At 37.6% G+C, this 25,561-nt stretch overlaps 1 protein-coding gene and 2 pseudogenes across 3 annotated transcripts in view; 2 read left to right on the forward strand and 1 right to left on the reverse strand.

The window, feature by feature from the left end:
* The window catches only part of PDSS2 (decaprenyl diphosphate synthase subunit 2), a 224,411-nt gene that overhangs the window by 101,339 nt on the left and 97,511 nt on the right, over window positions 1-25,561 (reverse strand). The window lies entirely within an intron of this gene.
* LOC138396037 (ATP synthase subunit ATP5MJ, mitochondrial pseudogene) lies at window positions 7,863-8,038 on the forward strand (annotated as a pseudogene).
* Window positions 22,652-22,730, forward strand: LOC138396220 (small nucleolar RNA U13; annotated as a pseudogene).

The following is a 25,561-nucleotide window of genomic DNA, read 5'->3' on the forward strand; positions in this document are numbered from 1 at the left end:
GTGGACATTGGAAACTAAGAAGGGAGGAGGGTGGGTGGGAAGTGAGGGATAAAAATCAATAGGTACATTGTACCTATTGAGTGCAATATACACTATTCTGGTGACAGGTACACTAAAAGCCCTGACATCAGCATGATACAATTATTCATGTAACAGAAAATGCTTGTACTCCCTAAATTCTTTAAAATTAAAAAAATATATATATGTGAAGCTTACCTAAATGGTCAAAATAGGAAAAAGCTAAACAACTCAATAGCAAAATGGGAAAGGGTACAAAGAGGTAATTCCAGGAAAACATGAATGGCCAAAAACCATATAAAATGATGGTCAACTTCACTAATGATTTAGAAAAGGAATATTACAAGAATAAAGAGATAATATTTTTAGTTCATTAGCTTTGCAAAAATTAAAAAGATCGTGAAGATACAGTTTTGGTAAAGGTGGAAATAGGGTTTCATACTGATGTCCCAAGAGCCAAATGAAGCCCACAGGCGTACTGTTTGGCAAATAGAATTTCGAAAAATAAATTGAATTTGAAAGCCTTTGGAGCTATGCTTATCAGCTCGCCAGTTTCCATTACTTCCCACGCCTTATACACACTCACTTGAACAGCCTGACCCTTGAAGGCAACCACTTACAGGGAAATTTTTCCCTGATACACTTCTGCACTGGATTTTAAATTCGCACAATCACTTAGGAAAGTATGGTATTTGAGAAAATTAAAAAAGTGCATACCCCTTGACCTGATATCCTGAAATAACAACATGATTTTATACACAGATATAAACATGTTTGCTTTTAACAGCAAACAGTACATAGTTTGGTAACAGCAAAAAAAAAAAAAAAAAAAAAAAACCCACTGGAAACAATCTAAATGTTCACTAATGTAGTAGAATGCTAAGTAGCAATTAAAGAATGCAGCAGATCTACATCTATTGACTTGGAATGTTGGTAAGCGTGAAAACAAACAGAAGTGTGTGAACTCCAGGGTTTTGTCTTTTTTTTTTTTTTCATTTCCATTATCTCCAGTGCCTAGATCAGTACCTGGCACAGATTAGGCCCTTATATATTTGTTGAATGAATGAATGAATGAAGAGCATGAGTTGATTTTTGGAGGGAAAAAGGAAAGACAAGGAGAAGAAAGGAAAGAGGGCAGGTAGGGAGGCAGGAAAGGCAGATGCTGAGATTATAAACTTTTTAATAGCATTCTATATTTTTTAATACTTAAACTTTTTAAAGTTGTAGGCACAGAACAAGCAAAGATTTAGGTTTGGAGGTAAGTATGGGATGCTCATTGGACGGTAGCAGGCAAGCCCTTCTAATACAGAGAGGAGCATAGATGAGGTTGGACGGAAGAGGTCCTTGAACACAGCAAGGAATTCAGGGTTTTCCAAATCATAGTGTTGTACCATTAAGGAGTTCCTGGTCAATGAGACGATGCAAGTGGTATTTTAAGAAACAGAATATGTCAGTATAATCCAGGATGCATAAAATGGGGAGAGATGACTGTCAAGAAGACCAGGCTATCACAGCATGATTTTGGAGAAGCCTAGTTGTAAAGAGCCTGAGAGGCTAAGTAGTACAACATCTCGCTCAGGAAGAGTCATTCAATTTGTTTAAATATTTCTGGTGACAAGGAGCTGATGACTTCATGAGGAAATCTATACTGTTAAAACAGGTTTGCAAGAAGTTTATTCCTTTACACCACAATTTGCCAACCTATAACTGTCATGAAGTTGTTTCTGCTTCTCTAGTAATTTAGGCGTGATGTGATTAGAATGTGGACTCTAAGATGACAACAGAGACAGAGAGGGAGTGATATAAAATAACCTGATGGAAGAATTGCTATACTGCTGTGTGACTGAATATGGAGGACAAATAAAAGGCACTTTTTAGATGTGAGGCTAAAATGAGTGGTAAAACAGCAGCAGAAATGAGGCAAGCAGGAAAATGAAGAAACCATCAGGTCCGCTGCTCATCTGCTCAAAACCTTCCAGTGGTCTCCATATCTCACTCACTTTGGTAAAAGCCAAAGTCCCTATAATGGACTCCAAGGTCCAGTAAAATCTGCCACAGCTTCTCTACCCGCTTACTTCTCTGCCTTCATTCCCTCCCCTTTCCCCCTTCACTCACTTCTCTCCTGCTATACCAGCTTCCTTGTAATTCCTTATACATGCCAAGCCTGTCTTTGCCTTAGGGCTGTTACAACTGCCTATGTCTGGACTGCTCTTGCCTTATATATCTACAAGCCTTAGTCATTCACGCACTTCAGGTCTCTGCAAAAGTGCACCTCTCTGTAAGAGAGGCCTTTCCAATGACCACTCCATTTACAATAGCAACCGCCCAACCCCATCAGCATTCCCATCCCTATTTTCTGCTTTTTGGCTCCATAGCACTTACTGCATCGGACATTGGGCAATTTTGCTTGTTTGTGTTTTGTTTTTCTCCACCCACAGTCCCAACAGAAAGAATGCTCCATAAGGGGAAAGAATAGGAGTGAGAGAGAAGCAGGTAAGAGCAAAAGAATTCCTAAAACATACTTCAAAAACATCAAACTTAAAAGATCAAAACAGGCATATGAACTATAATAAAAAGCATTTGCTTTTGTAAACCCATGCTAGGTAAAAGAATCTTACATAGTGATAGACTTTAACTAATTTTAAGTGTCAAATATTAAGTTTTTATAAGTAGGCCAGACCCAAAGACCCAAGAGGTTCATTCAATTTAAGTTGCAATAATTATAGAAACATAAGGATTTTCCTATTTTGCCACTTATTTATGTTGATAACCTAAGTTAAGATGGAACTTTGGCGTTTGCCATGATCACACCATTCAAAATCAATCTTATGTCATTCTTAAATTTGGAAATAAGAATTCTGATTTTAAAAACAGTATAATAAAACAAAAAATCTCAGCCATGAAAAGCTGTAGTAAACATGAACTTTCAGTAGTGATCGACTCACAGGTTCAAGGGCTGAAAAGAATGACCAGGCCTACTTCCTCCAGCTCTGACCACACACAGTAAGCAATCACTCAAGGTATGGAGCTGTGTTTCATTTAGAAAAGTTTATCTAACATTCTAAGTTAGACTATATAGAAAAGAAGCAGAAAATAAAAAGTCTTTGCAGCTGGTCTCATTTCAGAGAGATTAGATATTTGAGTCTAGGTTAGAATCTTGACATGCCATGAAAACACAAGGTCTGGAAATGAGGAAAAACAAGCAAAAAGACAAAAATATTTTAAGTAGTACTTTAATTTAAAAAAACCTTTAAAACAAAATTCTCCCATATTCAGTGCTGTAATTTAGAATTACCGGTAGTTTTGCGGAAATATAATTTTAAAATAATCACAGCTTAACACAAAGACTTGTGTTTATTTCCTCTCCTCTTGATTTAGCTCCAAAAAAGAAAACTCAGCATTGATGTTCTGTAATTAATTCCCTCCATACCTGCCAACCAATCTACAAACAGTTGAGCTGCCTTCAGTGGTGGCAGTCATACTTGAAAGAGCAGAGGGATGCTGGGACTCAGCAAGGAGTAACCATATTTATCACTAGAAATTAGCCAACCAAAAAGAAATTTGTATTACATTGTCTCTTTATGCATGAATATAATAAAGTTCTGCTTAGTGATCAATGAGCACACCTAGCAAAATACTTTAATAAAGCATAACCATGCCAGGTGACTTACTATATTTAAGAACATTTTACAAAACATTATTTTGCATAGCCGAGACACAAACTTGACACTGTCAACACATAATTATCCTGCAGGTCAACCAGATGCTTCTGTGAGGAGGGAAAAGGGTAGCTAACTACTGGTATCTGGTTTCTGCAGACAGTTAAGCTGGACTCTTCTGCCAGAGAAGCAGAGGGAGAGCCTAGCGAGGCATCCTTATCTAGGTCTCTGAAAGTACTTTTGGGTTTGGGTATCACAAAAGGGGTTAAAAATACCTGAGACTACCAAAATAGCTTAACAAGACATCTGGGTGCCACGGCTGTCACTGTCAGGGCAGCCCTTGGAGGGAATGCCCATATCAATTCGGTTTATCAGATGGACAGCTGATCAACATTAAACAGACTTGCTCTGGGCAGACTGAGCGGAGCTTCCTGACATGAATTCCAATGAGAGCCCTCTGCACTCTACCACCGAGCTCTGCCATTTTTTACTGTTGTAGCTCCCTGGACATATGGGAATCCCTAGTGATGAGCACATAAAGCTGCCTCTAACTCAAGTGACGGCTCATTTCCCCCGGCTGAAGGCAGACATTAATATCCTGAGGAGATCAGTCCCGCCTCTCTGACCCCCATCTACTGAAGCAAAACGGCTGTCCTATTTCTTCATTTAATAAGCTTTTAATGAAGAAAACCAAACCCCCCTCTCTGACTGCAGCACAGTTCTACATGAAAAGGTTATACAAATACATCAGATTCTGTGTCAAAGTTTTCCAAAATATCTGTCCCCCTCCCCACTAGAGAGCAGACTCTGTCACTCGCCCTCCCACAGTGCTCGTTCTTTCTGCCGCGGTACGGGAGTTCAGTTCTCTGCTCTGATAATTATGAGTCATCGCCACTGTATGGCAGGTGGAGGATTAAAGAACTGATTATGAAGAGCACACTGAGTTTCCATTTTCATTACAAACCCCTTTCTTGGAGGGTTCATCATTTAACTATGAAAACTGCTTTAGGCACAACCAGACTGGGAGAAATGACAGTCCAGTGACAACCCAGATAGTATACCAAAAAATGCTGCTGAGCTAAATTAGAATAGGAGAAAGCTAAAAATTTTTGGTGAACTGGAGTGGGCATATATACGTTGGTTTTAGAAGGGGCAGAAGGAAAGAAGTGTGATAGCAAATGAAGAAGACAAGCAGATTCTTACCTGGAGAATTGCTAAAAATAAGAGAGATCTGAATCATTACTGAAGTTTACTGCTGGGCCCACTATTTATTGTCAGGGCTCTGTGAGTTCTGAATTGCTTCACGAGAGGGTGAGGTTTGAGTTTTCTCTCCTTTAGAAAGCAAGTAGGGGTTAGGAGAAGTGTGAAGGCTGCATGCTAAATGGGACACAGTAAGCACTGCAGGAGGGAAGTGTCATTCTGCAAAGACCTCTCCAACTAAATAACAAGAGGCAGTGATGGACTGGAAAGGAAACCTTGGCAGGCTTCATTTAGACCATAAAATGTGTCTGAGGCTGGGAAATGTGAAGGGAAGGTAGGAATAAAGGGGCAAAGATCTGTTTCCTATGAAAAAGGACACAGGCTATACAGTGATATGCTTACAATTACATTGTTTATACTGCTACCTAATCAACTTAGGTATCTAGAGACACAAGAACTCCTAAATGTCCCCCCAAAATATTTCACCAGGTGTTTCCATGTATAAAAGGAGAGCAATTCCCCAGCATATTTAAACCATAGACAATAGAAACAAGCCATGGACAAGTACTCAGTGTATAGGTTAATGCACAATTCAAAACCTACTGTATCCTGAATATTCTGATTTTTTATAAAACATCTCATTTCATCTTCCCCTAGTTATCAACTCTACTTTATAGATGAGGAAATGGAAGCTCAGATATGTTAACTGATTTGCCCAGAGTCTTATAATTGCTTATAGTAAGCAGTGGGGCTAGATTTTGATTAAAAGACTTTTTGCCGAGGCAAAATGCAATTTATCTGCTATCTATCAAACCTCACTGACTCCCTAAAGAAATTATTTTCTTTGTATAACAGAATAATTGCAGTAGCATCTACAGCCTGTCACTACCCACAGGGGTTGTGTTCTTAACCTTTGTTATATTGTGGAGGACTCCTTTGGCAATCTGGTGAAGCCTAGGACTCTACTAAGAATAATGGTTTTAAACATATAAAATAAAAAAGATTATGAAGGAGCCAATTATGTTGAAAATACAGATATAAATACTTTTCTATCCAAGTTCATAGATCCCCAAATTCAATCCATACAGCCCCTTGGGGGTGTCTATGAACACCAGGTTAAGTGTCCTTGTGAGGAAATGGGGGACTCCTCCAGTGTATGCCACATGCTTTACATAGACTATTTTATTTAACATCTCCAACAACCTCATAAAGGAAGAATCATTGAGATTTTATATGGAGATAACTTAGGCTTAGAGAGGTCAAGTTATTTGCCTAATGTCACTCCAAGAGTTACTAGCAGAGCCACTCTGAGCTCTTTTCATTTCACCAAATTGCCAGCTAAATGTTGAGATGGGAAGAACTTGGAGGTGGGGTGTGGCAGAGGCTTGATTGTCTTCTCTCCACAGCAATAACTGGTCTTTTATTCCTTGACCTTATGAAAAGCCAGAAGAAAGGAAGTGACACTGGAACAATTTAGAGAAAAAAATGGCAGCAGGTGTGCAACAGATTATATACCTTTTTGGCAAATAGCTTGATGTCCACCACCACCATCCTATGGGAGGATTATGCATCTCCATGCTGTTAAACTCAAGTAAGAGCATGTGAAGTGCTTCTACCAATGAAATGTGAATAAAAAATGTCATTTCTAAGCAGGAGCTTTTAAGAGCTGGCTCACAGTTCAACCTGGCCTCTTTTCTGTCATGAGACCAGTAATGTTCCTAATGGTGGCTGCTCCATCAGCCTTGGCCTTGAAGTAAAGATAAGATGGACATGACATATGAATAAGAAGTAGACCTCTATTTTGTGAGCCATTGAGATTTTAGGGCCATTTGTCACCGCAGCTTAACCTAGTCTACCCTAACACATTGTGGGAATAGTCTTGAGACTTTCCTTTGTCTAGAATGAATGATTACTTACTGTGTCTATGACAGAGCTGGTGTTGGGTACTAAGAGATTAAAGCATCCATATGATCCCTCTCAAGTGTGACTATTAAAGGACTCCAAAAATGGAACATTTCGTGGAGTTGTAAGAGAATTGGAAATTCCAAGAAAAATTCTTTCCCATTCAGAATGTTTGACCGCCTCCACTCAAAAGGCATCCATCCCATAGAAAGTAAAACAACTGCAATGGCCTAGGCCTAGGAAGGGAACAGAACATCAGGTGGGGCACTGCAGCAGGCCCTCTGACAGGGGCACAGGCAAAGGGAAACTCCTCATCCTAACCACTGATGACATGGGGTAGTGACATTTAAAAGAGCAGTGTTTCCTAGAAAGATTTCCCAAATCTCTATCAGTTTCAGATTTAACTTTTATGCTTTAGTATACATAAATTGCTTTTTTCATAATCCTCCATTAAAAGTGCTTTTAAGCTGCATATTCAATAATCTTCCTTTCCTATAAAAGACAATCCCAGAAGTATCAGGAAAGCATATGTAAACAGTATTTCTAGAGGTAATGGTGGATTTAAAGCTCAAGAGAAGATGAAGTTGAGATGAAGATCACATCGGCAATAAATTTTAAAAAATCAAATCACAAATGAAATTAGTATATGTGCAGAAAGATATGAGAAGGAAAATTGGGATAGCATATTCAGTTATTATTCCCAAGCAGACTACAAATTATGTGGAGCCTCTATTGAGAAGAAATAGCAGAAAGTGAGAGAAAGGGAAGGAATGAAAAGAAACACACAAACACATAAGTCGGCCCTCCGTATATCTGGAGGTTACACATCTGTGGATTCAACCAACCATGAATCAAAACTATTTGGCAAAAAAATTGTGCCTGTATTGAACATGTACAGATATTTTCCTTGTCATTATTCCCTAAAAAATATAGTGTAACAGCTAGTCACATAGCATTTACATTGTATTAGGTATTGTAAGTAACCTGGAGATGATTTAAAGTATATGGGAAGCACGAGGTGACTTTTCCAAAATGTCGGCTGTCAGTCTGTGCTATGGCCTGAGCCGTTGGTCTGGCGCTGAGATGCTGCAAAACATTGTTAAAAATGTGTGGGTTCCCAAGAAACCCTACTATACCCAAGTTTACCAGGAAATCTGGATTGGAATGGATTTGATGAACTTCATTGTTTATAAAATCAGAGCACAGATAAAAGAAGTAAAGCTTTGAAAGCTCCCCCGCCTGCTCATGGTCATCACTAACCAGCCTCACTTGGAGTGCACAAGAGATGGACATCGGTCTGCCTGCAGATCCAAGTAAGCTGTGTTAGATGGGAACATGGAACATCCCTGAACACTTGTATAAGTGCCATTTACTTTGTGGCATGAATAAATGTGTAAGATGCAAAGAAATAAAGTATATGGGAGGATTGCGTAGGTTATATGGAAATACTATGCCATTTTATATCAGGGACTTGAGCATCTGAGGATTTTGGTATCCACAGGAGATCCTGTAACCAATCCCTCATGGATACCAAGGGACAATTGCACATATACCTATATATGTGTGTGCATAGGTTTATATACATGTATATGTATATATATACATGCATGTGTATGTGTATACATCTGTGTATGTATGGGCACATCTGTTTGCATATAAATACATCTATAGTTGGCAGGGTTTTGGTAAAGAGCTTAAAATCTATAAGACCTAAATTTTCTCATCCTAAGAGGTGACCCAACCTATCATGTGGTCTGAATTCCAGTAAAAAGACATGGGCACTCTTACATGGCAGAGTAGTAACAAGCAAGATGTACCAAATAAAGAATGGGAAAAAAAAAAAAAAAAAGCCCTCTCAGAACCCTTTCTGAGATCCCAAATTCAAGTTGCACCTTTTTTAAAAAAAAAAAAACACTTACAGATGAGCACTATTGCATTCCAAGCAGATAATCACAGTGGTCTATATACCCAGCCCAGGCATCTCACTATCCTTATTTTGCTAGGTTTTCAGGATACTAAAAGTAAAAAAAGTTAAAAATAAAGAAATATATGCACTGGTTCCCAGTGTATACACATATGTACATATATACATGCATATATACATATATATATTTTACAGAAATTTGAGGTAGCTATGGGCATATCATTTATTCATAAACCCCTCAACTACAAACTGCTGACAATTACTATCCACAGGGGGAAATAATGTCAGGGAGTCTCTACAGGACATATTACCTGGGAGAGGGAGGGAAAGACATACTAACTTAATATTAAATAGAGGGAAGATTTAAAATCAAGTGACATTTTCAAATATCTTTTTAAATAATCATATCCTGTAAAATACATTTGTTACCATGAATGAGAAATTATTTTCAAATTTCATATCTGGCTATCAAAATTGTGACTAGAGTCACTGAAGGCTGTTCTTTTTTAAAAACAGGTTTATTGAGAATCAATTTACATATAAATTTTACCCATTTTTAAGTGAATAAGTCAGTGAATTTTAGTATATTTAAAGAGTTGTGTAACCATCACATGTTCTAATTTCAGAACATTTCTATTACCTACCCTAACAAATAAACCTCAGACCCATGTAGAGGTACTCCTTATTTGGGCTATTTTTCTTGATCTTCATTTTAGTTTTTCAAGTGTTTGGATTTTTTAATGAAACTAATTATAAAAAGTAAAATACAAAAAATGTCAACATACTTTTACTGATGACAAATAGTAAAATATCCACACAATATATATGTCCTCCAAAGCCAAATATAAATGACAGATATAATAAGTGTCTGAAAGTAATGCTTGTTTTTATTTTATAAACTAATGATAAGGTATTTCAAAAGAAAGTGTTTTCAGCACTTTAGGTATATGTATATAACTTTCAACAAAATTACTTTGAAAGGCAAGTATATCCAGCGTATTTATTACTTTATAATCACACTGTATACACCAGGTGATCCTTTGGTTTCACACTTCTTTTTTATTGTGTTTTTTATTTAGATCTATAGAAAAACAGAAATGTTCAAAAGACTGCTACAGCCTTGCAAGGAAAGGAGTAGTACATATGCATAAAGTAATGAAAAGGCCTGTGAATCACAACTTATAAACTACAAAATGCTATCTCCATTCTTTCAAATTGTATCACTTTACTTAACTGTAATATGGACTAATTTGAATTCACCAGGATGACAATCCACGACTGCTTATTTCAAAGGAAACAAGTGTGCCATCCAAATTTCTTTTTCATAGAAAAGCTGTGTAGGAAGATTAAAAGGTAAAGTTAAAACCCACCTTTCAAAAGCACCACAAGTATTGAATGATTGACTTAAAAAAATATATCATACAAGTCAGATGAGAACGTCTTCTTACTGTAAAAAAATCAAAATATAAAAGTATATAGAGCTAAGCTGTTCAATGATAATCACTAACCACATGTAGCTATTAAGCACTTAAAACATCATAGCTGATCTGAAATCAGATGTGTTGTAAAAGACTCACTACAAAAAAGAATTTAAGATATCTCAATAATAAGTGCTTTGCATTGATTATATGTTGAAACGATATTTTAGCTTCATTAGTTTTAAAAATATTAAAATCAATTTCATTTGTGTCCTTTTCCATTTTTGGTGTGGCTACTAGCAAATTTAAAATTATATTTCTGTCTTAGTCCATTTTCTGTTGCCATAACTGAATGCTACATATTGGGTAATTTATAAAGAATAGTTCACAGTTCTGGAGGCTAGGAAGTCCAAGGTCACAGAGTCAGCATCTGGTGAGGGCCTTCAAGCTTTGTCATCCACTGCAGAAGGACAAGCAAGAGCGTTTGAAAGAGGGAAAGCACAAAGGGCTGGGCTCACTTTATAACAACCCACGATATGACATTAATCCCTTCATTAGAGCTCTGCTCTTACAATTAGCTCACCTCTCATTAGGCCCCACCTCCCAACATTGCCATGTTGGGGATCAAATTTCAATCTGACTTTTGGAGGGGACAAACATCAAAACCATACCAATTTCAGAACTCCTGACCTCAAGCGATCCTCCCGCCTCGAACTCCCAGAGTGCTAGGATTACAGGCATGAGTCACTGAACCTGGCCAGTTTCTTTGGACAGAAATATTGTACTATCTCCTCTGAGGCCTCAGTAGGTTTACTGTCTCCTTATCCTACTTCCTTCCCCAGAAGTCACCTCTTTTATAGTTTAGCATATTTTTTTCAGACTTTTGCTATATGTTTTTAACATGTTTATAAACATAGAGAAAATGCTATGTATTTTCCCATAAAAATATGTTCATACTATACATATAGTACTATAACTTGCTTTATTCACTTAATGTGGTTTAAAGATTTTCCTGTCATTACATATGGAACTCCTTCATTCTTTTTAATGATGGTTATTTATCTGTAGTATGGATGTACCATAATGTTCTTCAGGCCTCATTAATAAATATTTAGGTTGTTTCCTATTCTCTATTATTATAAACAATGCTACAGTGAACATCTTTATACATATATCTGTGTGCATATGTGGGAGTATTTCTGTAGGACATATCCCTAAAAAGTAAAATGACAGGATCAAAGAGTATGTCATTTAAAATTGTATTAGATACTGCTAAATGGGCTATTCTACTTTCAAAACAAAAAGATAAATCATCTTTATCTTTATCTTTTTGTTTTTGTTTTGTTTATAGGTTTGTGATCATCTATAATTTCTCCCCAAGTCTCTGAAATGACAAGGACATAAGCTTCATGTCTTGGATTCAGTGAAGAAAAACAATTCTAACTTATGCCCTGAGGTCAACTCAGACTTGGCCATTGATGATTGTGGTGGGTACCTTCTTGAGCTCCCCCAGTAGTGATTCCACTTGCTCTAGATGTGCCGTCTGCCCCTCCCCCGCTGCGATTGTAAGGTGGGTGGTAGCTACCATGTCTGTTCCGTGACCCTCAGTTTCCTCCTCCATGGCCAAGGGATCCAGAGCTGAGCACCTAGCCCAATCAAGGGCCCTCAGCTTCTTTCTCCAGGGAATCTGATACTCAGGGTCATCTGGGAGTTGCCAGAGGCAATGCTCCAGAGCAGCACGTTCTAAACTTTAGTTATTCATGAATCACTTTTGTCATTTCTGCATATACCACATGTATTCTTATATACTTAAGGTTTTTCTTTAAATCTTATCTTTAAATCCTTTCTTAGGATTTTTGTCTCTGTCTAGAGACACCATATAGAGTGTGGACCCAGACTGCTAGATTCTGGACCCAGACTGCCTAGATTCACACTCCAGCTATGCCACTTATTAGCTGTGTGACCCTGGGCAATTTGCTCAGCCACTCTCAGTGCCCAGTCTTTTCATCTGTAAAACAGTGATAACAATAGCGCACATATTATAGTGTCACAGGGGTTAAATGACTGTATATATAGTTATTAGAATGATAACTTCACATGGTAAATGCTAATAAAACATTTACTGAAAGCGGTTAACTATTATTGCTTTTAAATCAACTCACCTTTCTATTAAAATACATCTTTAGAGAAAACTTTACATCTCTATTATCTGGTAAGTACAGGTCAGGAGTGAGTCACCCACAGAGCAAGTGAGACCTGACCCTGTAACAACAGCAAGTCATCCATTATACCACCACAGCCATTCCTATAGGGGCATCCTGGGCCTGGCATGGCCACAGTGTCCCCTGGACTTCTGGATGCTTCCCTTGCTGATGGACAATCCTTTCCTGCTCCTCCAATCCCTCCTCACCCTCCACCCCTGACCAGCCCTTGAAGTTCCTCTCCAAACCTGTGAACAAGCACTGATTTAAACCACTACATCTAAGTTATAGATGAAGAACAGGCAGACTGGAAAGGTCTACTGAATAACTAAAGGTCCCACATAAGTTGTAGATATTAGAACTATTATCCAGGTGCCCTAACTCCCATCCAATGCTCCAACAATCAATAAATTTGTTACCTCAGCAAAGAAAATACTTGAAAAGAAAATTGCTAAATATTTCAAGTAATCTCAGTGGTTGGGGCAAGGTCAACTCTAGACAGATGGCAAGCATGGGTTCTGAGTCCTTGCCTCCCTCCTGTACTTGATCATCTTCCACCTCAGGTATCTACGGCCCTCTTACTCTTACCTTGCTTTCCCTCATCAGAACCTTTCTCTGGGAGTAATCATAAGTCATTTATGCTTTAGGGTGAGTTAAATATTATCTAAATGAAGAGTTTTGTTACCAGGAAGCTCAGGTTTTGAATTACGGCCTTATTTTCTATGAGCTATAGAACCTTACAACTTACCCTTACTTCATCCCCCAAAGTCTTGATTTCCTCATTTGAACATAGGGTTAACAACAGGTATTTCATAGGACTGTTGCAAGGAGGAAATAAATTCCATTAATTGTGTAAGCAACAAGGATTTATGGAATATCAAGTATCTGCTTGGTAGCAGACATGGCCTATTCCTAATTATACCAATTGCTTGGAGAAATGGGCAGATAACAAATGTCTTCTTTCTTATCTTTTTTGGACAAGTAGAGCTAGTTCTATAGCTTTATTTATTCATTCAAGAAATGGTTATTAAGTACTTGATACATGGAAGGTACTACCCCAGAGGACTTGCAATATAGAGTAGATTAAAACATGGTTCCAGAAACTTAATAGTTTATCACGGAATGAGCTCAACATACTTAGACCTTCCTAAGCTCGATCCAAATTTAGGACTCTTCAGAATAGAAGAATACTGAGGACCTTGGACATCCTTCTTTCAATCCTGGTATCTCATTTTAAAGTTGTAGAAGTCAAGGCCCAGTAGTTCTAAGTACTTTGTTCAATGTCACACAGGTAGCTATCCAAAGAAGCCAAGTACCTTGTTCAAGGCCATACAGATGACTAGAAGTATAATCCTTATCTTCTCATCTTTTTCTATATCATGCTACCCCAAGAAGCTGACAAAAGCATTTAAGTAAAAGCTTTCTGTTCAGAAGTTTCTCAAAAAATTTCTGTTTAATGACAAAATAAAATTAGGTAGCACAGAATAATCAGATCCTTTTACTATGTTAGAGTGTTCCTGTTTCAGAAATTATAATTTATTGGTGGTCCTTTAGATACAATATGCAGATATATCATTATACAAAGATTTTTTAAAAATTGGACTAGTATTTTACAAGCAATCTTAAAAATCAAGTAACATAGATTTTTCAAGTAACATGGTACTAAAATAGTCAAAGATGATAAGAGATGAATTTTGTAATCAAATTAGTACAGTTTGCCTTTTCCTGCATAATAAAAGAGACATTTGAAAATGCCTCCTGTTCAACCTAGGAATTATGTTACGTTTATAAAATATGTTAAGTTTGTAAATTTTGGCATCGAGTTCCAAATAGTTATAAGCACAAGGATCTGATTTTCCTAGAGACCTCTAAGACCACATTACTTTTGGTTACACCACCTCCCAACCAGTTCTCTTTTGCTTTTCTTCTATCTGACTATGGGCCTTTTGGATCCATAGCGCTCATCTCCACTTTTGACAAAGACAAGTAATATTAAAGTTTGCACACATTTTGAAAACATGCTTTTATTTTGTTTTGTTTTTTAAAGAGATAGGGTCTCGCTCTGTCACCCAGACTGGATTGCAGTGATGAGATCATAGCTCACTGCAGCCTTGAACTCCTGGGGTCCTTCTGCCTTAGCCTCCCAAGTAACTAGGACTACAGATGTGCACCACCATGCCAGCTTTTGTGTTTTGGGGGGGTTTTATTTTTATATTTTTTGTAGACATGGAGTCTCGTTATGTAGCCCAGGCTGATCTTGAACTCCTGGCCTCAAGCAATCCACCTGCCTCAACTTCCCAAAGTGCTGGGATTACAGGCGTGAGCCACCGCACCTGGCCCTAAGAACATACGTTTTTAACAAATAACTAATAAAATGTACTTTAGAAGGATAGCAAAATGTGCACACAGTTCTGCCAATTTCATATCTTGTGGGTACCCTTCACGAAGAGTTTGGTGATGCCTTTTTCACCATAAACATATCAGAATACTGCTCTCAAGGAGCTTAAACAGGCTAGCAGGGATAAAAAATAATAATAAACAGAAACAAATACCTGAAAATACTCCCCATTCACCTCAGAAAATACACTTCCTTTGCAAAGGGATAAAACTACACATTCAAATCAGCAAACATTTTATATACATTTTTAACTGAAACACCAGAAGCTTAAAAAGTTTGAATTCAAAGAACTAAACAGAGAACTTAAAGCTCATCTGATACACTTCCAACTCATAGATGGGGCACGTCTCCTAATCCACAAGACTTTTTTGTAAATAGACAGTTGAGAATATGGTTATCTACATCATTGTGCTTATTCTGACCAAACTGTGATGTCTCTATAATTTTCCAAGTAATCTGACCGTTTCCCACTTCTTGTGGGTTTTATATTGCCTTTCATGCCTTCATATATTTCTACACTTAATCACCTTAGCACACTGCTACCATTATTGTCTTCCCTATTCACTGGTCTAGTTAATTCTTATGTCCACAGTACGGTTTCTTTAAAGGAAACCGGCTTCTTTTCACTACTCTGTATTCGTATACTTTCATCCAAACAAGTCCAATCATTAAATAGTAATCTAAGCCTACAGTAAGTATTTTAAAAATATTGATGACTCCTCTCTTTACAAATGAATGTGTTTGTAAGAAAGCTTTAAAAATAGTAAGGCTGTAGGGAATAAGACAATCCTGAGATATCTGAGTAGAAGCCCCCACCAATTTCCCCCACTAGACGTATTCCTGACAGCTGATGATACCACATGGTTCACAAACCAATTAGAAAGTCAAAGATCAACAGAACGTAGTAAGGAAAGAAAAGGAGTCATTTAATAAACACTCAATTCAGGTTACAATCATTTATGGCATACCTACTATGTATCAGACCCTAGATATACAAAGTATAAAAGAAGTGTTTTTGTTTTATCAATGAGTATGTATCAAGGTGTGAGTATGTATCCTTTCTCTTAAAGTAGTTTAAGACATGGTCTGTACCCTGAGCGCTCATAGATAGTTTAGCTGGAGATAGGAGATAGAGTACAATGACATAAAAAGATTTAACAAGAGGACTATAAGTACGTAAGTGTAAAACGAACGCCATGGTCCATTATTGCTGTAGGGATACACAGTATGATCATGGAGGATGCGGGGGCAGAATGGGAAGACTCCAAGGAAGAGGTGACAGCATTTAGGTTACTGAGTACAAGGACGCTGCTGCTGCTCACCCCCTGGTGCCGCACGTGGCTGCCACAGTAGTGCTGGGTTTCCAGTCAGCTTGCTGCTGCTGCTGCTGGTCCCAACAGGGCTCACTGCCCTGACAGACAATGAACAGAGTCGACAGCTGCCGTGGAATGGTTTGAAAATGGCTGCAGCCAGCAGACTGAAACTGGAATATGGGCAGAGCATAGGTTTAGGACAAAGGCTTGGATGTCTCCTCTCTGACAGGGCCTGAGAGAAAAAGAAATGAGAGCAATACAAAAAAGGAAAAATGTCCAGGAACATGCTTCATCTTCTAGTCACAGCCCCAAGTGATTTGAATAAATTAAGGAGAACAAAATAAATGAATTATCAAAAAGTCATTTTCCCACAGAGGCAAAAGAAAATTAATATTTTTCTTATTTGTATTTTGCTTAAGTAAGGTTACCTACACCAAAGTAGTATGAGTTAACAGTTGGGTCTTAGATACCACAGAAGAATATTCACTGCTAGTTAATTATCAGAATGTCATTATACTACTAATTTCACCAGAACACTTCCGTCTGCAAACAAGTGCTCTGCTATGGTCTAAAACACATATAATAAGGCCTACATATTAATCAGAGTGACCGTATAGACTTAACTCAGTTTGAAGAGAGCAGAGAAATGAATGAAGCTAACTTAGCCCCTTGTCTCTGTTCTCATTCTAAAGAAAAGTGTGCAGTGAAGACTTCCAACAGAAGAGGTGATACAGAGAACACTCTGGCAAGCCCTTTTACAAGATAAAAATGTACTGCTCAGCTTCCCTTGGCCTTAAGTTTAAGTAACAATTTAGATGGTTCCTAATTAAACTGCCCTTCCGTTGTACAGGACTTGTCCTACCTTAAGCCCTTCTCTGTAGGAGAACACTGAGCCAGGAGTCCTGAGAGGAGGGGGAGGTGATGAAGCCTTGGAGCCCACAATGGGGGAAGGGAAGGAGGCTGAGCTGTTCCTCAGGTGGCCCATGGTAGGTGGCTGTCATTCCCAATCTCTGATAACACAACAATTCAATTTCTTTGTATTTTTACAATGTCCTTATGTGATTATTCTAATTATACTATTAATTACAAATCTCAAGCTGTTATATGACATTACCCATAGTTGGATATTTATCATGTTAAGTTATCAATTACAAACATTTCTTCATATAATATTTGATTTAAATCCTAAAGCAAGAAAATCTAGAATATTCTACTATATTAGCCTGCTCAGACTGCCATAACAAAATACCACAGTGACTTAAACAGATATTTATTTTCTCACAGTTCTGAAGGCCAGAAGTCCAAGATCAAGTGGTCAGCAAATTCAGTTTCTAGTGAGGGCTCTCTTCCTAGCTTGCTGACAGCTACCTTTTCACTGTGTCCTCACATGGCCTTTTCTCTGCATACAGAGGCCAGGTGAGAGAGATCTCCCAGTTGCCTCTTCCTCTTCTTATAAGGACCTGTCAGATTAGGGTCTCACCCTTATGACCTCATTTAACCTTAACTATCTTCCTAAAGGCCCTGTCCCCAAATACAGTCACACTGGGGGCTATAGGCTTCAACATATAAGTTTGGGAGGACACAATTCAGTCTGTAACACCTACCCAACAATATCTGTATAAGGTTTTTACAGTTTGATAATATATCAAGTCAAAAGAAATTACAATTATTGAGGCTCAGAGAACAATACCCCAAAGTATGGTGTTTTGGCATGCTGAGCACTTTTGAATTAAAGGAAATTGGCAGGCCTTACAAGTTGCCTCAGAAACAAGGACTTTCTAACTTTTCTTGTTTGTCTCCTCCAAGCACAAGGAGGGGCTCTCTTTGAAAGTTCCCTTATCTGACTGAGGAAAACATCTTCCAAAAGAAGTGCAATGTGTTAAGACTTCCTCCCTAGCAATGTTATCAAATAACCAGGAAAGATTAACTGCTGGAAAGGAGCAGAGACTAGAAGTCATCATGCCCAGTCAGACTTTCACCTATTCTTCTGAGAGCAGCTCTGAGAGGTTACCTGGGGTACTGTACCTGCATAATAAGACTACCTTTGTTCACAGTGAAGTTCTGTCCCTCACCTTTCCATAACTATTGTTTGTCCTTCCATCCCATTCAGCATCCAAAGAGAATCATTTACAAAGCATTATCTGGTCTTGGAGCCTACCATTGTCTGGTGTTCAAGTCCATTCTTTGTTCCCCTTAAAAATCATTTACTACCCTCTAAAATTGCCTACAGCGCCCCACCCCCCATTTGAAGAAAGCACGTAAGCCTCAACCACCTGGCTCTTCCTTGAGTCTCATATTTGCCGGACTCCCATGGCATATGCCCGTTAATAAATTTGTATGCCTTTTCTCCCGTTAGTCTATCTATTGTCAGTTCATCTTAGCAGACTTGAACCTTAGTGGGGGAGGAAAAATTCTCTTAGCTCCTACCCATTAAACTCAGCTCACTGCAAAAAACACATTTAAAAGTCAAGCACATTTAGCAAAAATAAGCACATTTTAATATTCTGTTTCTTTCTCCTCTAAAGCACAATTTTGACAGGATCTGGGTAAAAGATGAATAAAAAACACTGCAGTCCTTAAAGAGTTTATAATCTGATTATGAGAAAAATAAAAGCCAATGATATCAATAATGTATGGGTACTACAGTTATTAAGAATATAAGTTTGGAGTAAGAAAGCCCTGGTTTAAATCTCAGATCTGCTACTTAATGGCTCTGTAGATCCTGGATAAATTATTTAATGTCTCCAAGCTTTATTGTCCTTATTTATATAAAGGAGCTATCATTACTGACCTTTTAGGATTATTGTGAGACATAAACAGGATAACACCATAAAGTGTTTTCAGCACATGGTCTATGCTCAATACGTGGAAGCTATTACTGCTTCTGCTATCACCACTTATGTTTGTACAGACTTGTGCTATGGGAGCCCAGAAAAGAACATTTAGCTCAGTCGGGGGGCGGGGGGGACGATTACCTGAGATGACAGCAGACCTGTATCTTAAGGGATAGGTAAGTGTTAGATGAAGAAAGGTAGGAATGGTAACCTATGCAAAGAAAATAGCACAGTGTATGCAGGACACTACAAGTATTTGGCATTTGCTGGCAGGTCTAGTGCAAGAATAGTTATTGTTCAGTTTCCCCTTGCCTTGGCGTCCTACAGCATTGTTGCTTCTCCCTTCACATGGTTTGCCCTCCATCCTCCCCAGAAATACCTTCCCTACTCCAGACAGCTATGTTGGATTTATTCTTTAAAGACAATTTAGCCCCATAAAGGAAGGTGGACCAAGCCCCTCTAGAATCCTACCAGAACCTGTTCTTTCCCTCTGTCTTAGGAACAAGAGAAGGGATGACCTGCAGAGGCAGTATAGGTTAGTGGCAAAGAGTATGGGCTCTGGAGTTAAACTGCCTGTGTTCAAACCCTGGCCCCACTACTATGTCACTTAGGAAAAATTACTTCTCTGTGTGCTTCAGTTTTTCCCATCTGTTAAGTGGGGATGATAATAACAGCACCTACCTCCTATTGTGAGGTTGTTGTGAGGATTCAGTGAGTTAATACATGTAAGAAAATTAGAAGAAGGCCTGGCTGTTAATAACTATTAGCTAGTATTACCTAACAAAATCAAAAGTCTATGTTTCATGGACAGGACATCCTTGAGAAAATAGAGAATGCACTAGATTAGAAATGTGGTCATTTGTGGAAGGTAGAAGAAAGAAGGGAGAATAAAAGGGTAAAAAGAATAAAACTAATATCTACTGATTACCTACTAGGTGCCAAAAGTACTGCAGTAAGTGCTTCATATATGTTCTTTCATCTGCTCCTTATAACAGCTCTGCTAGGTAGATGGTATTGTCCCCATTTTTATATATGAACACACTGGGGCTCAGAGAGGCCAAGAAATTTGCCCAGACAAATAGATAGGACCAGGATTTAAAACTGTGGGTATGTGACTATGCTTTCCCAATAGCTACTTCTTCTTCACCTCCCTGGGACTCCATTTTTTAGCTTGAAGATTATATCAGACTTCACGTTGCTAAGAAGAAACCTGAGAGCTGCCTAATTTGTACATGATTTTCTAGGACTACTCCAGGAAATATAAACATGTGCTCCCATTCTAATTTTACATCCTATGATGAGAATTCTATTTTATAAAAATCATGAATTGTACTATATAAACCAAGAGTATACTTCCTTGTCCAGAAGTTCAGAATATATTACAATTACACATTGTAAACAAAAGTATTATTTTTTTAGAACTCCAATTCTGTATTTGCAGAATTTATAAATTGAGTAGGCCTATATTTGTCTTATAACATGAAGTAGGGCCAATTCTAACCTTTATATTTTTTCAAGCCTAAATATTGTGTAAAGTATTCTGTGGGCCTTTGATAGCCTTGTGATTTATATTTCGCAGTAATTTGGTTTGTTAGGTATTGCTTTTTTTTTTTTTGTCCTATCAAAGGATATAACACTCTTATAACAAAATGGGAATAAAGTTAGGAAAAAATAACCATGGGAAAGGTGAATAAAAAGAGACTGTCCAGACTGTCTAGCTATGTAAAGCATTAACTTCATAAGCTAAACCTGGAGGTATAAACTATAGTCTATGGATCTTACTATATATAGAGGTAGCTTTTCATATTGTCACTTCTTTGCCAATGGAGTCAGTCTCTCTCTCTGTTTCTCTCCCTCCCTCTCTCTCTCTATCACACACACACACACACACACACACACACAGGTCTTGTCACATGTTGGTCCTTAGACTGATAAAAAAGCATCAATCCTTAGGGGAAGCTTCAAATACTCTAAGATAAGAAGAAGCTGGGGGTGGTGAAGAAGCAGACAATCTTCTATACAATCTTTTATATACATTCTTAACCTAAAAATATATATTTTTCCTTTAATTACAGTTTCCTATATGACCATTAGTGGGCTTCAGCGATGCAAGCCATATTTATTAGAGGCAGCATGTCAAATAGGAGTTGACAATTACAGTCTCTATCAATACATATTATGCCAGACAGTAATGAGCCATCCACAAAGGGCTAGCCATCCAAAATAATCACGCTGCTTTCCAGAGAAATGTCGAAGAGGTTATGGTTTATTACACAGTGCTCATTAGATATACAGTGGCAGCATTAGCAATTTTTCCTTCACTTGTGTCTCATTTAAGGATCTGCCCCCACAAGCACAGTCAAATTAGTACACAAGGTTAAAACCATTATGCCCAGAAAAAATTAAGTTGCATTTTATTTTACAGTAATGGTGGATCAAAGGTCCTTGGAATCTATTATTTGCAGAACCATTATCTAACACAGAATATTAACAAAAGGGAAAAGAAAAGCAATGCCCTGCCAGCACAGCTTGGACAGGAACAAAGACAGACTATTTGAAATAAGCAAACACCACGTTACTTAATTAAGTAGCCCTACAAAAACTATTTTAAAAATAACACTAAGGTTGTGACATCAACTGACAAAAGTCACAAAATTAAGGTTAATGATGAAGTGCCAACCTATACTTTGAAATGCTTCATTTACATCAACTTATTTTTAAACATTTTTTATACTGTCATCGTGTACAATTTAGTTATAAATTCATGAATTGTTATAAATATTTATTTTCTTAAAAAGATAACCTGGTTTCACATCTTTATGGCAAACCCATATTTACTGATATTTAATAAATTGGAATTTGCAAATACAACTATTATAACTAGATAGATTTGATCAAGAAGGCAGATCTTGGAGTAAGTTCAAAAATTAAACTGAATACTTCTAAATAATAGATACTTAATGGACTTTGTCAAATCAGCAGATAACTGGTTAATAGCATCTGAATTATTGACAGGATAAAGAGTTGCAGCAAAGAGTCTTTTGAAGCAATTTCTAAAGTCCTGATTGGACTACTGTTAATAAATGTTAAAATTCATTAGAGTTAGAAGGACCACATTCTAAGTACACTTCCCCTATATTTTATTATTAGCAGATTACAATTGTAGTGATTATTCAAGGATCCTTCTTTTCAGTTAATGAACATATATTGAGTGCCTGTCATATGTCAGATTCCGAGACAGGCTCTGAGAATTTATTTTTTTTTAAAAAGGGAAGAAAACCATAGCTCTGTGCTCAAGAAGCTTATAGCCACATCAATGAAGGATTTGGAGAGGAAAGCAAATGATTTCAATCTTGGGCAATAATTGCTATCACAGAAGTAAACACAGATTGCCAAGGGAGCCCAGAGGACCTAATTCAAATTTTCAAGGAAGGTAAGGATTCCCCAAGGAAGTAACATCTAAAGTGAAACCTAACAAAGAATTCTACCTAATAAGAATTATGGAGGAGACATACATTGGGAATGTAGAGAAATGGAGAGAGAGCAGGCTGAAGTGGGCTCACTGACCTCAGATTATCAGAATGTACAATGTGTCTTTTAAAAGAGATTAGAAGAAAACATCTTGAAGATGGACTGATGGGCTTTATGAAATAAAGTCAGCAAGGAAGTTCTAGAACAGTTCAGATCGTGTGTGTGTGTGTGTGTGTGTGTGTGTGTTTAAAGTATCTTAAGGAAAATATTTCCTGGTCAGGTCTACATATCAAATTTCAGAGTGAATGAAATGATCTTTTTGAAGTTCATAAGCGTGATGATTGGGTGTTCACATGCATGTGTGGTATGCGTGCCACATTACCAGTCTCACATGAAAGAAAGAAAACAAATTCAGAGTGAATGAATGTATTATCCTCTTAATGTTAATTACAAGTATGACTGAATGACCAAATTTTGAATTTCATTGGTTATTCTTCTTAATCTTTACCTCTGCAAATGAGATAAACATCCTTGTCTCTTTCCCCTTAAGCTGACAAAAGTGTGAATTATATATTAATATAACAGCACTACTTTAATTTTTCTAACATATATATTTTTTGTTTGTTTGTTTGTTTTTTGAGACAGAGTCTTGCTCCCTTGCCCAGGCTAGAGTGCAGTGGTGTCATCACAAGCTCGCTGCAATCTCCAACTCCTGGGCTCAGCGATTCTCCTGCCTCGGCCTTCTGAGTAGCTGAGACTACAGTAATTTTTCTATTAATAATATATTATATGTCTAATATGTGTGTCTACTTTCAAAATATCTGTAAGAGATAATAAACTTTTAGAAGACAGAGCACAGATTGATTTAACTCTTTTGGTGTGGTACCCAGTACAGTTCAGGTGTAATCAGGTACCTACAAAAGGGTATTTTGGTTTGTGTTTTTTTAAATGGAAATGCCATCGTGTACTAGTATAGCTACTACATGTGGTTATGGTCTATGATATATTTGATTCCTGAGTGGATTGTTAGGTGGTTTCAAGGAGCCATTTAGAGGAGCATCATGATGGTAATACTTCCTTTCCTCTTTTTTTTTTTTTTATAGTAGACTTCCTTTTCTGTATAACAGATTTCCTTTTTTGAATATTAGATCTTTCTAAACGAGGCCCTATATATCCACTCTGATTTAGCTTTTTAAATGACTGCCATTCTCCCTTCCTCATCAGAGTTTTAAGTCAGTAGCATTTGACCTTCCAACATTTTTCATCTGATGAACAAGTAAGCATAAACTCCAAAGATTTTTTTTAAAAAAATGATACATAAAACTATATCTATAGCTTGTACATATTATAAACATATAACTTTGTATAAATGGTTGCAGCATTATTCCTGGCTTTGAATTCTCCTTCACTGAGTTTTCTTCCACCAGGAAAAGCTCCTGGTAAAGAACATCAGAAGTATAAAAGGTGCAGATAATCCTAAAATGGCAATCATAATACAAACACAAGAAACTATATTGTTGAACTACAGAAAAGGAAAAGGCAACTAGAATCATACTGATCACTAGTGCTCTAAGTTCATTTCAATACTGCATATAATCATGAATTTCAGGGAACAAAACAAGAATGAGACTGCTGGGGGTGGACACAGAGAAGAGAATGGACAGCCCACTCCTCAGATTATCGAGGAAGCTCTGTCAGAGTGGCCATTTTGTCAGAGTGTTTTTGCTTTCCACCACTCTAAGGTCTATAATTTATTCATTTGCTCTCGCTTCTGTCTTATTCTAGAGAGTTTTAAATGGTTTAGGTATTATTAGATGATGTTCAGTAACAGATAAAAAGCACAACCAGTAGGTGGGAAAACATGAGACAAGAGTGTGTGACAAGAGACAGTGTGATAAACTGAGAAGGAAAGGTACAATATGGGAGGGGCATGGAGAATCCCATAGCCATATGCTAATAGTCTGAATTATAGATTTTAATGTAGCCCCCAGAAATAAAGCTTTCTCCTGTGTGTGTGTGAGATGAACCTGTTATCTTAATTCAAAATGAAAGCTGTCTGAATTTTGGGTTTGATGACCATGCATTCTTCAAAGATAGTACACAGATTAAAACCTTGCCTGACCTTCCAGGTTTAGGAAAAAAAAGGGCACCTCTATCCTGGACACTATCAAGGCTTTGGGGGTTACATGTCTGACTCCTTATTCTATGGCTAAAAAGAAAAGTTCCTGATACAATATTCATCATTTATAACAATAACGTAGGGGGTCACATTTTACTGTTTGAAAATAGCACCAAATTGGTAATGGTCACCATTTCTATGGCAAAAGAAATGTGAGCACTTATTGCTTGATGATACTGTCTAGATCAGGGGTACTCAGTTTGGGGTGCCCACATCTTTAAGGATTCTTCAAAGTACTTGAAGAATTCTTCATAGAGGTCGAGTTATTTTCCCCTTTCTAAAATGTCTAAGGAGAGCCATTCATTAACTCCTGGATAAAGGTATGTCTGTTAATAAAAATTTCAATTTTAATTTTGTACTCATTAATGAGATGGGATAGTGGTTATCTTGTGGTCATCAGATGCTCAGATTGGCATTTACAAATGATCTAATAAAATGGAAAATCAAGTAATCATTTATATACAAAGTGTGTGGTAAACACGAATCTTTTTTAAAGGGAGTAGGAGAATAGCAAAAGGAATCCTGAGTGATAAAGAGGTTGGGAAGTTATCCTCACTGGCTGATCCCTTCACTTTTCCTTAGCCATCCTGCTTCTTTCACCACGGCAGTCTAAGAGGAAGTAGCCATCCACTTCAACAACACCTCTAACAGGAGGCCAGAAAAGTGCAGCACCCACACTCTCTGCAAGAGGGTTGGGCTCCAGCAGATCTCAGCTCTCTGTTTACCCAAAAACCAGCAGCTAAGAAAACAGAATAAATCACTATATTCAATTCTTTACTTTGACACAAGCAGAGATGACCTTAACATTGTTGAAATGGTTAACTTAAAAAAAAATGTGAAGTAGAAAACAAAGAAATTCTCCCATATGGATATAAAAGATGTTTTTTTTTTTTTTTTTTTTTTTTTTTTTTTTTGAGACAGAGTCTCACTTTGTTGCCCGGGCTAGAGTGAGTGCCGTGGCGTCAGCCTAGCTCACAGCAACCTCAAACTCCTGGGCTCAAGGGATCCTCCTGTCTCAGCCTCCCGAGTAGCTGGGACTACAGG

This window comes from Eulemur rufifrons, chromosome 15, assembly GCF_041146395.1.
Source record: "Eulemur rufifrons isolate Redbay chromosome 15, OSU_ERuf_1, whole genome shotgun sequence".
NCBI lineage: Eukaryota > Metazoa > Chordata > Mammalia > Primates > Lemuridae > Eulemur > Eulemur rufifrons.